Consider the following 12,189-nt stretch of genomic DNA (forward strand, 5'->3'; position numbering starts at 1 on the left):
ATACGCCTTGGGCAGGCTTGTATATGCTCTTTAATTTTACCGACTTTGTACAACGCTGTGTATAATTACAGCGCTTTAGAAATAAAGTTTAATAATAAATAATAATAATTTATTATTTGATATGAATGATTATACATTAAAAGCCTCCTTATTAAGCAAAAATGCACAAAATATACAGTGCAAGCAGCCTATATTGATATCCCTCCGTTCCATCTTAATGGAGAACAATTATAATCAATATATTTACAAATGGTAGACCTATGACTCCAATATTGTCATTTTCCCCCTTCCATTTGATTTTTAACCCTTTTGCCTGATGAAGAAGCCAATGGAGCTCCGAAAGCATGCATTTTGTGCGTTTGGGTCGATCCAATAAACGTATTGTTGTTGTCTAGATTTTGGATAAAATCCAAAGTACATGTTGTGGCGATACCTTTATTATTAGGCCAACCGAAAAAGGGTAAAATTCATTATATTTATTAGCTTTGGGGTCCTGCTGGCAATGATGGTAAAAAATCATGGAAAGGGGAGCAAAGATGACTCTTTTAAAGTCACAAACCTTGCTTTCTTGACACTTTTATTGCTATTATAATCAATATAGGGGCTTGTGGTGCCTCCAGGACAGATGCAGATCTCAAAGAAAAGCAATTGGAAAAATGCATTTTATCGCCTTCTTATATTGCTTTTGTTCCCATTTACCTTCCAGCATTTTGCAGAGGACGAGGAGGAGGAGGAGGAGGAGGAACAACTTGGGCATTAAGGCTTTTCTACATTGGATTCAAATAGATTGCAATCTGGCCATACATGACCTAAAAGAATTTGGGCTTGTTTTTTTGGAGGGGCATAAACTCTGCAGGAAAAAGGATGTGGATTTTTAACTGGAATATCTGCAAATATCTGCAGGTTATCGAATGTGTGGCCATCCGTCCAAGTCGCATGGATTCGCATGGCTGCATAATTTCGGCCGAGGGAAGACAAACAGATGCAAATTTGTGCAAGAAAGCAAAGATAATTAAGCCATAAGGTTGCCATAAGATGTCAATTAGTTTGTGTGTTGGACAACCTTCCTGGACAACGGTTAATTACCTTGGCTGGATGGGATCGTTATGATTCCCCCCCCCACACTAAATGCAATTCTAATTAAACTAGATGCAAACTTGTATTTTAACAATGAAGGCTCCTTGTTTTATTTCATAACAAACCTGGAAACGGTACAGACTCAGCACAGACTGAATCCGGCGTGACTTATCAATAGGCCTATTGTTGATCCAAGTGATTGATATCATCAATGACATCTGCTTTGACCTTGATGCTGAATCAGGGCCAACGCTTCCTTTGTGTGCAAAATCCAACAAGCCTATTAAATAATAATAATAATAATAATAATAATAATAATAACAACAACAACAACAACAGCAAACAAAAGGGAAGTGGAGTGGTTTGAGATCCACTGGATGGAAAATGCAGCATCTGGTAAGTTTAATTTCAAGGTGTAATTCTCCCAAAAGCTGACTTGGTGGTATGACTTTGGTTCAGTATGACTTTGCTGTTCGCTGCATTGAGTCCCTATATTGGAAGAAAGGTGGGATATAAGTAAATAAGATGATGATGATGATGTTGATGATGATATAAGAAATCAAAAGGGTCTGGAAAACCAAGGGAAAGAGGAATTGGTCAAAATGATCTCGTGTAATTATTTGCAGAAGAACGAAACTGTGCAAATAGCCTTCTCTGCAGCAGAGGGCAATAAAGACCAAGGAAAACAGTAAGTCAGATTCAGGACTGGAGCAGCAAAGATATGAATTCCATCCTCCAAGTTTCCGCTATGAGGTCTAATAGGCCTTTTAAAATGCCTTTAAAAGGCCTGCATCCTGCTGGGAGTCCCAACCAGACGACATTCGTTGCATTACGTCTTGAATAGTGAGTCAACACCGAGTAAAACGGCATTGATTCAGTTGGTCTACTCTGGAAACCCGCAGAATAACTTTGGACAAGTCTCTCTCGGACTCAAAGTAAACGTCTTCAGATATATCTTGCATGAAAGCCGAATCAGAGAAGTATAATGGTTTGAGTGTTAGACTAGGACTCTGGGAGACCAGGGATCGAATCCCCGGTCAGCCATGGAAACTGGGCAAGTCACACTCTCTCAGCCTCACTGGAAGACAATGGCAAACCTCCCCTGCCAACCTCTTGCCAAGAAAACCCAATGAGAACCAGCATGATGTAGTCGTTTTTGTGATGGACTAGGACTCTCAGGGCTAGTGGTGTGATATACACTATGATTAAAAGTGAATCGCTGATCAGGGTATATGACCGTCGTTCCCATTTGAAACTGGTTCCGATCCTACTTTGATCAGTGGTTGCAATGAATCAAATCTTCTATCGATTTGTAAAGGAAAAAATGATAGAAGATTCAATTCATTGGTTTTGCAACCACTTGCCTCACTGATTGCAAGTACTTGCAAAACCAATATTGTTCTTCCATCAATTTGTGTGTGTGTGTGTGTGTGTATGTAGTTCCAGGTTGCCGCTTATGTCACTGTTGACGCACAGATGATTGACATGCGTTTTGAAGCGGCGCAAACTAGTGCCGACAACAATCGTGCCAAAAAAGAAGAGATTACATGGGGATAATGAAAAGATCTGCCTTCATAGTGGGAACGATGGACTTTTTGGGATTGATTTCCAAAATGGAGCGAAGGCGAATCGCAAACTGGTTTAAATGTAAGTGGAAAATGAGCCCCAAGATGGCTATGTTCTGGTCTTTCTTAGTCTCGTCTAAACTTTGTGGATGTTCTGTGCTTTGGAGTCGACTCTCCTCGGCTTTTCTTGGTGAGATTTATTGTGCAAAGGAGGTTTTTCCTTCCCCAAAGGCTGAGAGACAATATGACTTCCATGTCTAAACAAGGATTCGAACCAGTCCCAGCCATCTCTCTCTCTCTCTAAATTTTGTTGGAGATATTTATTTGGAGAAGAGCAACGAAGCGGACAAAGTGTCCTGGCGCATTATGCAACCAAGAGAGAAAATGATGCGAAAGATAACTCTAATATTCTTTGAGAATACTTGAAATTTGAACACAATCAAAAGAAAAACCTGGTTTGGAACAAAATGGTTTGAAATTGCTGCTGGGAGAAACTATCATCAGCCTTAAGGAAGGCATTTTGTAAAATACGAAGCAAAGTCAGGCATCACAAGGAACCAATTGTTTGGGCAATTTTGAGCGAATGAGATAAAGTGAGAAAATCCCCAACTGCATTGATACTCAAGCCTTTTCTTTATCTAAACTGCTTTTCTATATATGTATCTAGATGTTGGTTCAGATCAGAGCTCACAAATTACTGTTCTAGCTTTGCATTGATGATAAACCGGTGTGAGTTCCTCCCAAAACAGGGGTTAAGAGCCAACACTTTGACAAAACGCCAAGTTTGTGTAGTTATTAAAATGGTGCCCTGAAGTGTTCATTATATCTCATCTTTTAAAAGAGCTTTGCACATGATGCTGCAACAGAGAAGAAAAATCAAATGCTCTTTAGGCTTCGGTTCTTTGATGGAAAGTTAATTTTGCTCGTGATCCTCGCCCCCCAGTTCCTCATCAAACGATGTGAACGGTTTGATCAATATTTGGACATCATTTTGATGTTTTAAGTAACATCAGAGGCATCTGTTTGCAAGGACAGGCAGGTCCTTTTTTTTTCCAGCTGTGCAATTCCAGCTGTGGGCCTTTTGTGAAAGGGCAGCACAGTTGCAAAACAAGCCGCACAGAGGGAAAATGAATCAATTCTTCATTGCGTGGCTCTTTGAAAATGAGTTATTGTTCTTGCGATGTGCTGTTGCTTCGGCTTCGGCAGCCCTCCGAATGAGAGGCCTCCAAGAGATATGGGGCATGTCTACATGGCAGTTTAAGGAAGTGGATAGGGAGTTTATCCCGTGAACATTGCGTCATTGTGCATAATGATTTCGCACAACGTCGCACAAAACCCACCACTAAAGTGGCCACAAGGAAGCATTAAAGCACATCTTTTTACTCTGGTGCCAGAACAAATGACACTTCCCGCAGTTCCGTAGCTTTGAGACATGGCAGTTAAAGTGGTGTCAAACTGGATTATTTCTGCAGTACAGATGCAGCCAGGGCTGGGGATTAGACAGTTTATGGTTGAAGTTTGCCTCCGCTGGGGGTCCAAAAGCCAGGACGGGGTGTCCATTTGGAGACACAGCTATTGCACCAAGAATGCCTTGCAAAGTAGATGTCCTGCCAGGATAGACACTGAAGATGAGAGTATCGGCCATTTTCTATTCCTCATTAAACGTTTTATGCAAAGTGACTCAAATGTCTATTTTAGCTCAGGGCTGGAGAGCCTTGGTCCAGCAGGCATGGATCTTTCCCCTTTTGCCCTTGGCATTTCAGTGGCACTTTCATGTCCATTAGCTTTCAAAGGCGGCTCTTTTGCTCCTTGGCCGTGGAGGGCTTGCTCTGATCTCAAGAGTAAAAGGGTCACTTAGCTTTCATCCATTTGCATTTAGTTCCCAAATCGAAAACCAGAGGGAGGGAAGAAGCAACAGCTGCATTTGGCCGATCAATAACTTTGTAGAGGAGCAATGGTTCAAAATGACATTTTGAGCTTTGTCAGAAAAGGATGGCCATAGCTGCTCGCTGGAACCAGAGAGCTGTAAATAAGTCAGACAGGTTTACATTCGCTGGAGTTAGGGGCACAAGTCCCCCGTGAAAGTGGGGAAATAATAATTAAAATAACACATTAAAAAATGGAAAGAACACCTCTCTAGGAATCTCTAGTTCCTCCAACACAACTCTGTGTCAACATCTGGCAGAAGGTGGCCACAGCACTGTTGTGTTGAAGGACCTACAAATGCATAGAGAAGTATTTTCTCTAGGAATCTCTAAGTCTTCCAGTGCAACTCTGTGGTCAACATCTGGCAAATGGTAACCATAGAATTGCACTGAAGGACCTACAAATGCATAGAGAAATATTTTCTCTAGCAATCTCTAGGTCCTCCAGCAGAACTCTATGGTCCACATCTGACCATTGAATTGTGCTAAAGGACCTACAAATGCCCGGATGAGTGACGATCAGCGCCTTCGATGTGCCATTGGATTCCCTGCAGAAACAGTCCCTGGGCATTATTCCTCAGTGCACATGAGGACAAGAAGCAGAAGGCACATGGGCAAAGATACCCTTGGTTGCACAACATCCGTATTCGGCAGAAGAGTGGAACTGTGGATTTATTCCATGCAAAGGATCGTAGCCGTCTGGCACGGGTCAGCCCTGAACCCAGAGGCAAGAGTCTAGGATCAGAAGAAGTTTATGGGTGAAAGTAGGGTGATGGTATCCATCTTTGGATGGCTCAGAACCCTCCTGATCACTTTATGATGTCTTTATGATTATAAGACATCACTTTATGATGTTTTCAGAGCGGGAGAAAAAGTTTTGCTCCTCCCAGAGATGAAGAAAAGTATTAATGCAAGCAGTGATATAACCATGCTTAACAGACAATGGCATGATCTGAGAGGCTTCTCCTTTTGTGTTAAGGAGATGCTCGTGCTCATCTTCATCCTTCTTCCTTTTTCTGCCACAGACATTGAATGAGTGCCCTGTTTTTTTCAAAACCTGCCACATGAATTTGGGGGGAAAGGCCACTCCAATAAAGTCCTATTGTAGGGAAGCCAAAACCCTCCAGGAATCGTGGCAAGGTCTTTCTTTGGAGAGGACAGCTTGACAAAGGAGGTTTTTAGAGGGTTCAGCAATGAATAGCAACGGAATAGTTTGGATATAAAGCCGTGGCGGCGTTACTTCCAATCAGACGTTGAAGATAGCTTTGTCAGTGTGCAAAGAAAAGGATGGAAATGGATTAATTTCTCATTTCCCTCCAAGCATACAAAAATGCAAGCCAAGTAAGAGCAAACTTCTCCTTGCAGTTTAAACAGGCCTTTATTTTTCTTCATCCTGAACTTATTTGGGAATTAAAGGAGCCTCCTGGAGCGATTGTGTGTTTTGGAAATGGACAGAAGCTGTTTGCGTTCTAGTCCTCAAGCCCTAAGGATAGAAGATGCTCCGGGAAACAGCGGGATTTTCTGTCCTCTCTTGTCAACAGGAGATAGATGGAGGCGGCAGAGAGAGTTCACTTTGCTGAGCAACAGCTATAGCTTGTTCCATTAAAGAAAAGGGGAAAAACCTCCTCCAAAGAACAAGCTGTTCTTAGAGAGAAAGAGATTAAGAGATGGTGAAGGTTTACAGATTTCAAAGGAGATGGGTCTTTCTTTGTTCTTATGCTGCTTGCATTTTCATCTACTTGGAGGGAAATGAAAAACGAATCCATTTTCATCCTCTTCTTTGCACACTGGCAAAAGATCTCTCCAAGGTCTGCTTGGAAACAACACAACCAGGGCTTTTGCTCCAAAATATTCAATTATGAATGATTTATGTGAAAGATTAGAACGTGACCAAACTGGGGAAACTCTTCCAAATGAGTCAGTCGGGATGGTGTACATTGCAACCAAATACGACCGGAAAAGCAGGTACGATTCAAAGGAAAGAATGCAAAGGCAACAATAGGATTAATTAAGGTGATTAAGATTAATAATTGGATGTCCTCAGTTGGGGTCTCAAGCACAGCAAAATCAATGGCATTGCCGTTCTTCGGGATTGACTAGCGGTGCATGGCACAAACCAGATTCCTGAAGCTCTGAGAAAATAAATGGAGTCAGCCTTGATTCCAGAAGCCAACATCTTGTAGGATCCTGTTCCTCTGAGACCATTATCATGGAGTTGGAAGCAATAGCAATAGCATTTACACTCCTGTACTACATATCAGTGAACCCAGCCCTCTCTAAGCGGTTTGCAATCTGTAAACCAATTGCCTCCAACAAACTGGGAACTCATTTTACTGACCTACAAAAGATGGAAACCTTGGGCCTCAAGGACTTGAATCCAGCCAAGATGGACGTCCTTCTGGTCAGTAGGAAGACCAGCCTGGGACTGTTCTGGATGGGTGTGTTTTCCCTCTGAGAGATCAGGTTCATAGTTCGGGGGATGCTCTTGAACTCAGGGCTGTTCCTGGAAAGCCAGACCGCTGCGACGTCCAGGAGCACCTTTGCCCAGCTTTGGCCAATGTGCCAGGTGTGCCCTTTTTGGGGCCAGGAATGACCGTGAAGGATGGACATAAATTCAAGCCAGATAATGAGGAAATGGAAATAACCATTTAAAAAAGCAATTTAAAAATGAAAAGCCCGAGTGCGACATTTTCACATGTTTCTGGAAGGTGTGCCTAGTGGGCATGTTCTGCCAGGTGGAAGTCTTCTAGAACCAAATCGATTAAGAGAGCATATTAATAAATGTCCAAAGAGAGAGAGTTATGAGTCAGAGCTTGTTTATTTCAGTCCTTGAACGAATGATGCGGCAACGTTCAGTCAGCCTTCAGTCCTTGAATGCGCATTGCCAGATAGAAAGGGAGAAAGAATGAAGATCTGAGCGCATGACCAGTCCATTTTCTCTGCAGTCTGACTCCCTTCCTCTCTCCTTTTGAGCTTCAAGGCTAAAACTTTACATCAGAACATGCAGTTTCTTATCCTGGAACTTTGCATATTATGTCTTTCCTCCTTTCCTTTTCTGCAAGCAGCTTCAACTCCGGAGTATCCTTGCCTCTATCCAGTCTTGGAAAGCTAAGCAAATGGACCATTTCTCCAAAAAAGTGTTGCTTTTCTTGCCATTGATAAGACTAAGGCTGCATCCGCATTGCAGAAATAATCCAACTCAACCCTGCTATAACTGCTGTGGCTCCATGCCATGAACTTCTGGGATTTGTAGTTGCGTGAGGTGTTTAGCCTTCTCTATCAGAGACCGGTGGCACCACAACAAACGACAGTTCCCAAAATCCCACAACATGGAGCCATGGCTGTTAAAGTGGTGTCAAACTGGGTTGTTTTATCAGTGCCTACACAGAGTATGGTTGCATTGACACTGTGGAAATAATGCATTTTGACACCTACATTATCCTGGGATTTGTAGTTTGGTGAGGCACCAGCACTCTTTGGCAGAGAAGGCTAAGGACCGTGTAAAACTACAAGTCCCAGGACTCCACAGGACAGTGCTACAGCACTTAAAGTGGTGCCAAGATGCATCATTTCTACGGTGTGGATGCATCTAATAAGGAAAGCTGCATTTGTAAATATCATTTCCCCTGCTATGCCACTTTTTCAAGGCATAAGGGACCCCTCTCTTTGGCATAGGATTGTACATAATGCTACTCAGCACCACTTCCCTGGCAAAAGAAACCCTCATTGGAACCTCTGGCCATTTCTCTGGAAAGGCAAAGACAATTCAGCTGCAGATCCAGAGTCCGTTCATCCTTCTTGCTGGCTGCTGTTTTCCTAACAAATGGATATATGTGCATCAATGGTGGCAGGCCCACCGTCAGTGTGTGGTCTAAGCTGGTGTGAAGTCTGGCATTTATGGGCCTTTATTTTTCACAGTCCCTATAACAGAAAAGACAGATTAGGTTCTTGTTGTCGCTTCTTTGGGGGATTCAGATTCTCACATAATCACACACCGGAATGAAGAGCCACAACATTTTTCTCTTGGCTTGCAAGATGGGAAAGGGATTTCCTGCAGGGCTGGATGGTTTAAACCAAGTTGGTTTGAACCAAATGACTATCTAAAGAATAAAATAAAAATCAATATTTAAAAACTGATTATTTTTAGATAGATAGATAGATAGATAGATAGATAGATAATCTGCCTATTATTACTATTTTCCGTCCCTCTTGCTAGAACAACAACCACAATTTGCATTTAAACATGTTCACTTGAACATTTTATTGGCACTTAGAGCAGTATCCTGTTTTAGTGGCTTCTTTTAAATCACTTTTATTTTGCAGTGCAACAAGGAACGCCGTTCAGAAACAAATCCTTCCATTGACATCGGTGCAACCAAAACAACTTGCTTTAAATGTTTAAAAGAACAATTATTACTTAAGCTAGTGGCCATAAAGTAATATAATTTCATCTTGCTAATTGATATTTCTGGTTTAGCCCTATATTTGTGTAGTCTTATACATGAATGCAAAAACAAACACCTGATGGGTTAAAGCCCTCCAGGTGTTTTGGACTTCAACTCCCAGAAGCCTCAGCCAGCTTGGTCAGCAATCAGGAATCCTGGGAGTTGGAGTCCAAAACATCTGGAGAACCAAACCCTGGGAATCGCAGATTTAAACAACAAAAAGGAGTTATTTGGGGGTTTTTAATGGGGAGAAACTGTTTCCTCCCCCCAGTGACAACAAGTCATCTCAGTCTGGAAAAGGAGTATACAAAGCCCCATGCGTTTGAGGAAGCCCATGCTCCCAACTTCTCTCTTCCAGTTATTAGTCTTGACAACGCATCGCAATACGTCGCACCGAAAGGAGCGCACCCAAGGCGACCCGCTGTGCCAGACAATTTGCTTGACTCACAATTTCCATTCATAACACTGCTCTGTTAGTAATTATAGACGTCATTCTGCAAAGGCAAGAGTCGTTCGCTAGTTGTGGGGCATGTGGGGACGCGAGGTTTTTTTGAGCATTTTGGTGTGTGCAAGTGTGTGCATGTGTAAGCCTAGATCACACCACGAGGCATGCATGCACGAGGGAGTGTGCTTTTTCCTGCCAACGAATCAAGCCACAGATGGGTCTGAGAACCAATAGTCCTCCTGCAACCCAAAAAATCCTGGTCTCCGGAGCTGCAGAAAACAAGCTTGCTTCATCCTCAGTATGATGACTCTTCAAATATTTAAACACGGCTATCGTATCACCTCTTAACCTTATCTTCTCCAGGCTAAGCTGATGCTCCTCTGTGTTTTCCAAGCCAGCCTCCATCTCAAGCTAAGCAAATATTGCTTTCGTAGCGGGGAAAAATAATAATAATTCATGGCAGACTGTTCCAATGTTTTTTTTTAAAAGAAGCATGGGGACCATCTGGAACGGAAGGCTAGGCCTGTCTGTGCCAAATCCAACGAGCGAGAAAGGCAGCATTTTGAAGACATTTCCACCAAATAAACGATAAAGAGCAGGTACTTGCGTGACTTTAGATGAACCTGCAATTTCTAAAATGGAGATACATAATGCAAACCTCCACTTTTGGGACTGAAGGGGATCTCTCCAGTTACGGGTGTCCGATGCCATTGCCTCCAAGGACCTGCAAAGAAGCTTCCTGGATGCTTTGGGAAAGGGTGCATTTTCAGCATGAGTTTGGGCCCGTCGAAAGCATCTTTGGTCCAAGACTTTTCTCCGCAGTGGCAGAACAGGATGCAAATGCGGCCTGATAATAAATATGGTGCCCTGAACTCATTACTTGTCCTCTGAGCTCTGACCGGCCACATTATCTCTAATGGCTTAATGGTCCTGGGCTCCACGCTCCAGCACTCACTTTCTCTCACTTGGTTCCTTCCTGAGATTCTGTTTTCCTCTATTAATCATGTCTCCTAGTGGCACCAGAGTTACGCTCAGCCTCCCTTGATGTCAGCTTCTAATTCATGTTTTTCTGGGCCCATGGCAAGCGGCTATTTTTGTGAGCAAAGAAGCCTTCATGCCAACAGAGACAACTAATTCTGGGTGCCTTCCTCTTTTCAAGAGGCCTAGGACAACAGAATCAATATCTACCAACCAGGGTGACCTGGTGTCCTCCTTTTCCAGGACCTGTTCTCCACTTCAGCTTTGTGTCTAGGAGCAATTCCAAAATGTCCTCCATTTTGAGCAGGACTAAGAAGCAGCTCTTATTTCGTAATGACCGACATTTTCCCTGAGTGTCCGGCATTTTGCGGTGCTTTGTCCTCCTTTGCTGTTAGGACATCTGGCCACCCTTGGAGTGTGTCCGAGGCTACATCTGCACTGCAGAAATAATCTGCTTTGACCCCACTTTAACTGCCATGGCTCAGGGCTTTGGAATTCTGAGACTTGTAGTTCTGCAAAAGATGTGGCCTCCTTCGTCAGAGAGCTCTGGTGCTGCAACAAACCAGAAGCCGAAGCCATTGTTGCATTTTGTTTGGTCCAGAGCCGAGTTGTGATTCATTCCCTTGCGATGTTCCAGCAATATATCTATTTTTATCTGGTGGTTGTTCAGGCAACCTCTTGAGACAGAAATGGTGGCCATTTAAGCAAAATGCCTCCAAGTGGCAATGAAAGCATACAGTAGTGGCTACTAAACCATGTTTGTAGGCCTCATGCATGGAGGACCTGCAAAAGCTGAGCCACCCATTTAGTTTTGTTGTTATTATTATTATAAATTGAATTTTATCAGCCATGCAAAGTAGCTCAAGAAACACGTAGATCCAAACACATAGCTCCAAATGGAAAGAGTGACACAGTCATTGCAATGTGCGTAAAATAGTAATAAGAAGAAGAAGGCGAGAAAGAAGAAACGGTGGCTCCGTTTTCACTGCAGAATATCAATGCGCTTTGACACTGCGCTTGAACTGCCGTGGCTCAGTGCTATGGAATATGGAGTTTGTAGTTCATTGCGACAGAGAAGGACAAACACCTCACAAAACTACAAATCCCAGGATTCCACAGCATGGAGGTATGGTAGTTAAAGGCACCTCCTCTGAAGAAATCTGGCCAGGACAATGTTAGGAGAGGTTGGGAATAACTTGGAAGATGAGAGCCAGTGCAGTGCGAAGGTTTGAGTGTCAGGCAAGGACTTGGGAGACCAGGGTTCACATCCCTGCCCTTAAGTCTTGGGCATGTCACACTCAGTCAATAGCAACCCTTCTGAACAAATCTGGCCAAGAAAACCCTGCCACAGTTTTGCCTTAGGGTTGGCCATGAGTCAGAAACAACCCAAAGACAGACAGCAAGAACAGCAACAAAGAGGATGAAGAAGAAGCCCATGGGGCTTTGAAATCTTGCAACAAGTATATTGTGCATTTGGGTTGGCCAATAAAGGCATCACTGATGGATTTCAGTTTGCGTTTGTTAAATGGCCAACACAGCTACCTTTGCATGTTTTCAACAAAGAGAAGGGCTGACTTTTGTGTTGGGCTTGTTGTCTTCCCAGCTGCCATGCCAAACTGGAAAGGCCCTTGAAAGCTTGCTCTCTGGATGCTCTCACAAGATGGCTGTAGTAACAGCCGGGCCAAACAGTTTCCCATTTGGCCAGGGAATACATAGCTTCCCCCCCCCCCCACCTCTCTCTCTGCAGATGGTTG

This window comes from Sceloporus undulatus, chromosome 7 (assembly GCF_019175285.1).
Source record: "Sceloporus undulatus isolate JIND9_A2432 ecotype Alabama chromosome 7, SceUnd_v1.1, whole genome shotgun sequence".
Lineage (NCBI taxonomy): Eukaryota > Metazoa > Chordata > Lepidosauria > Squamata > Phrynosomatidae > Sceloporus > Sceloporus undulatus.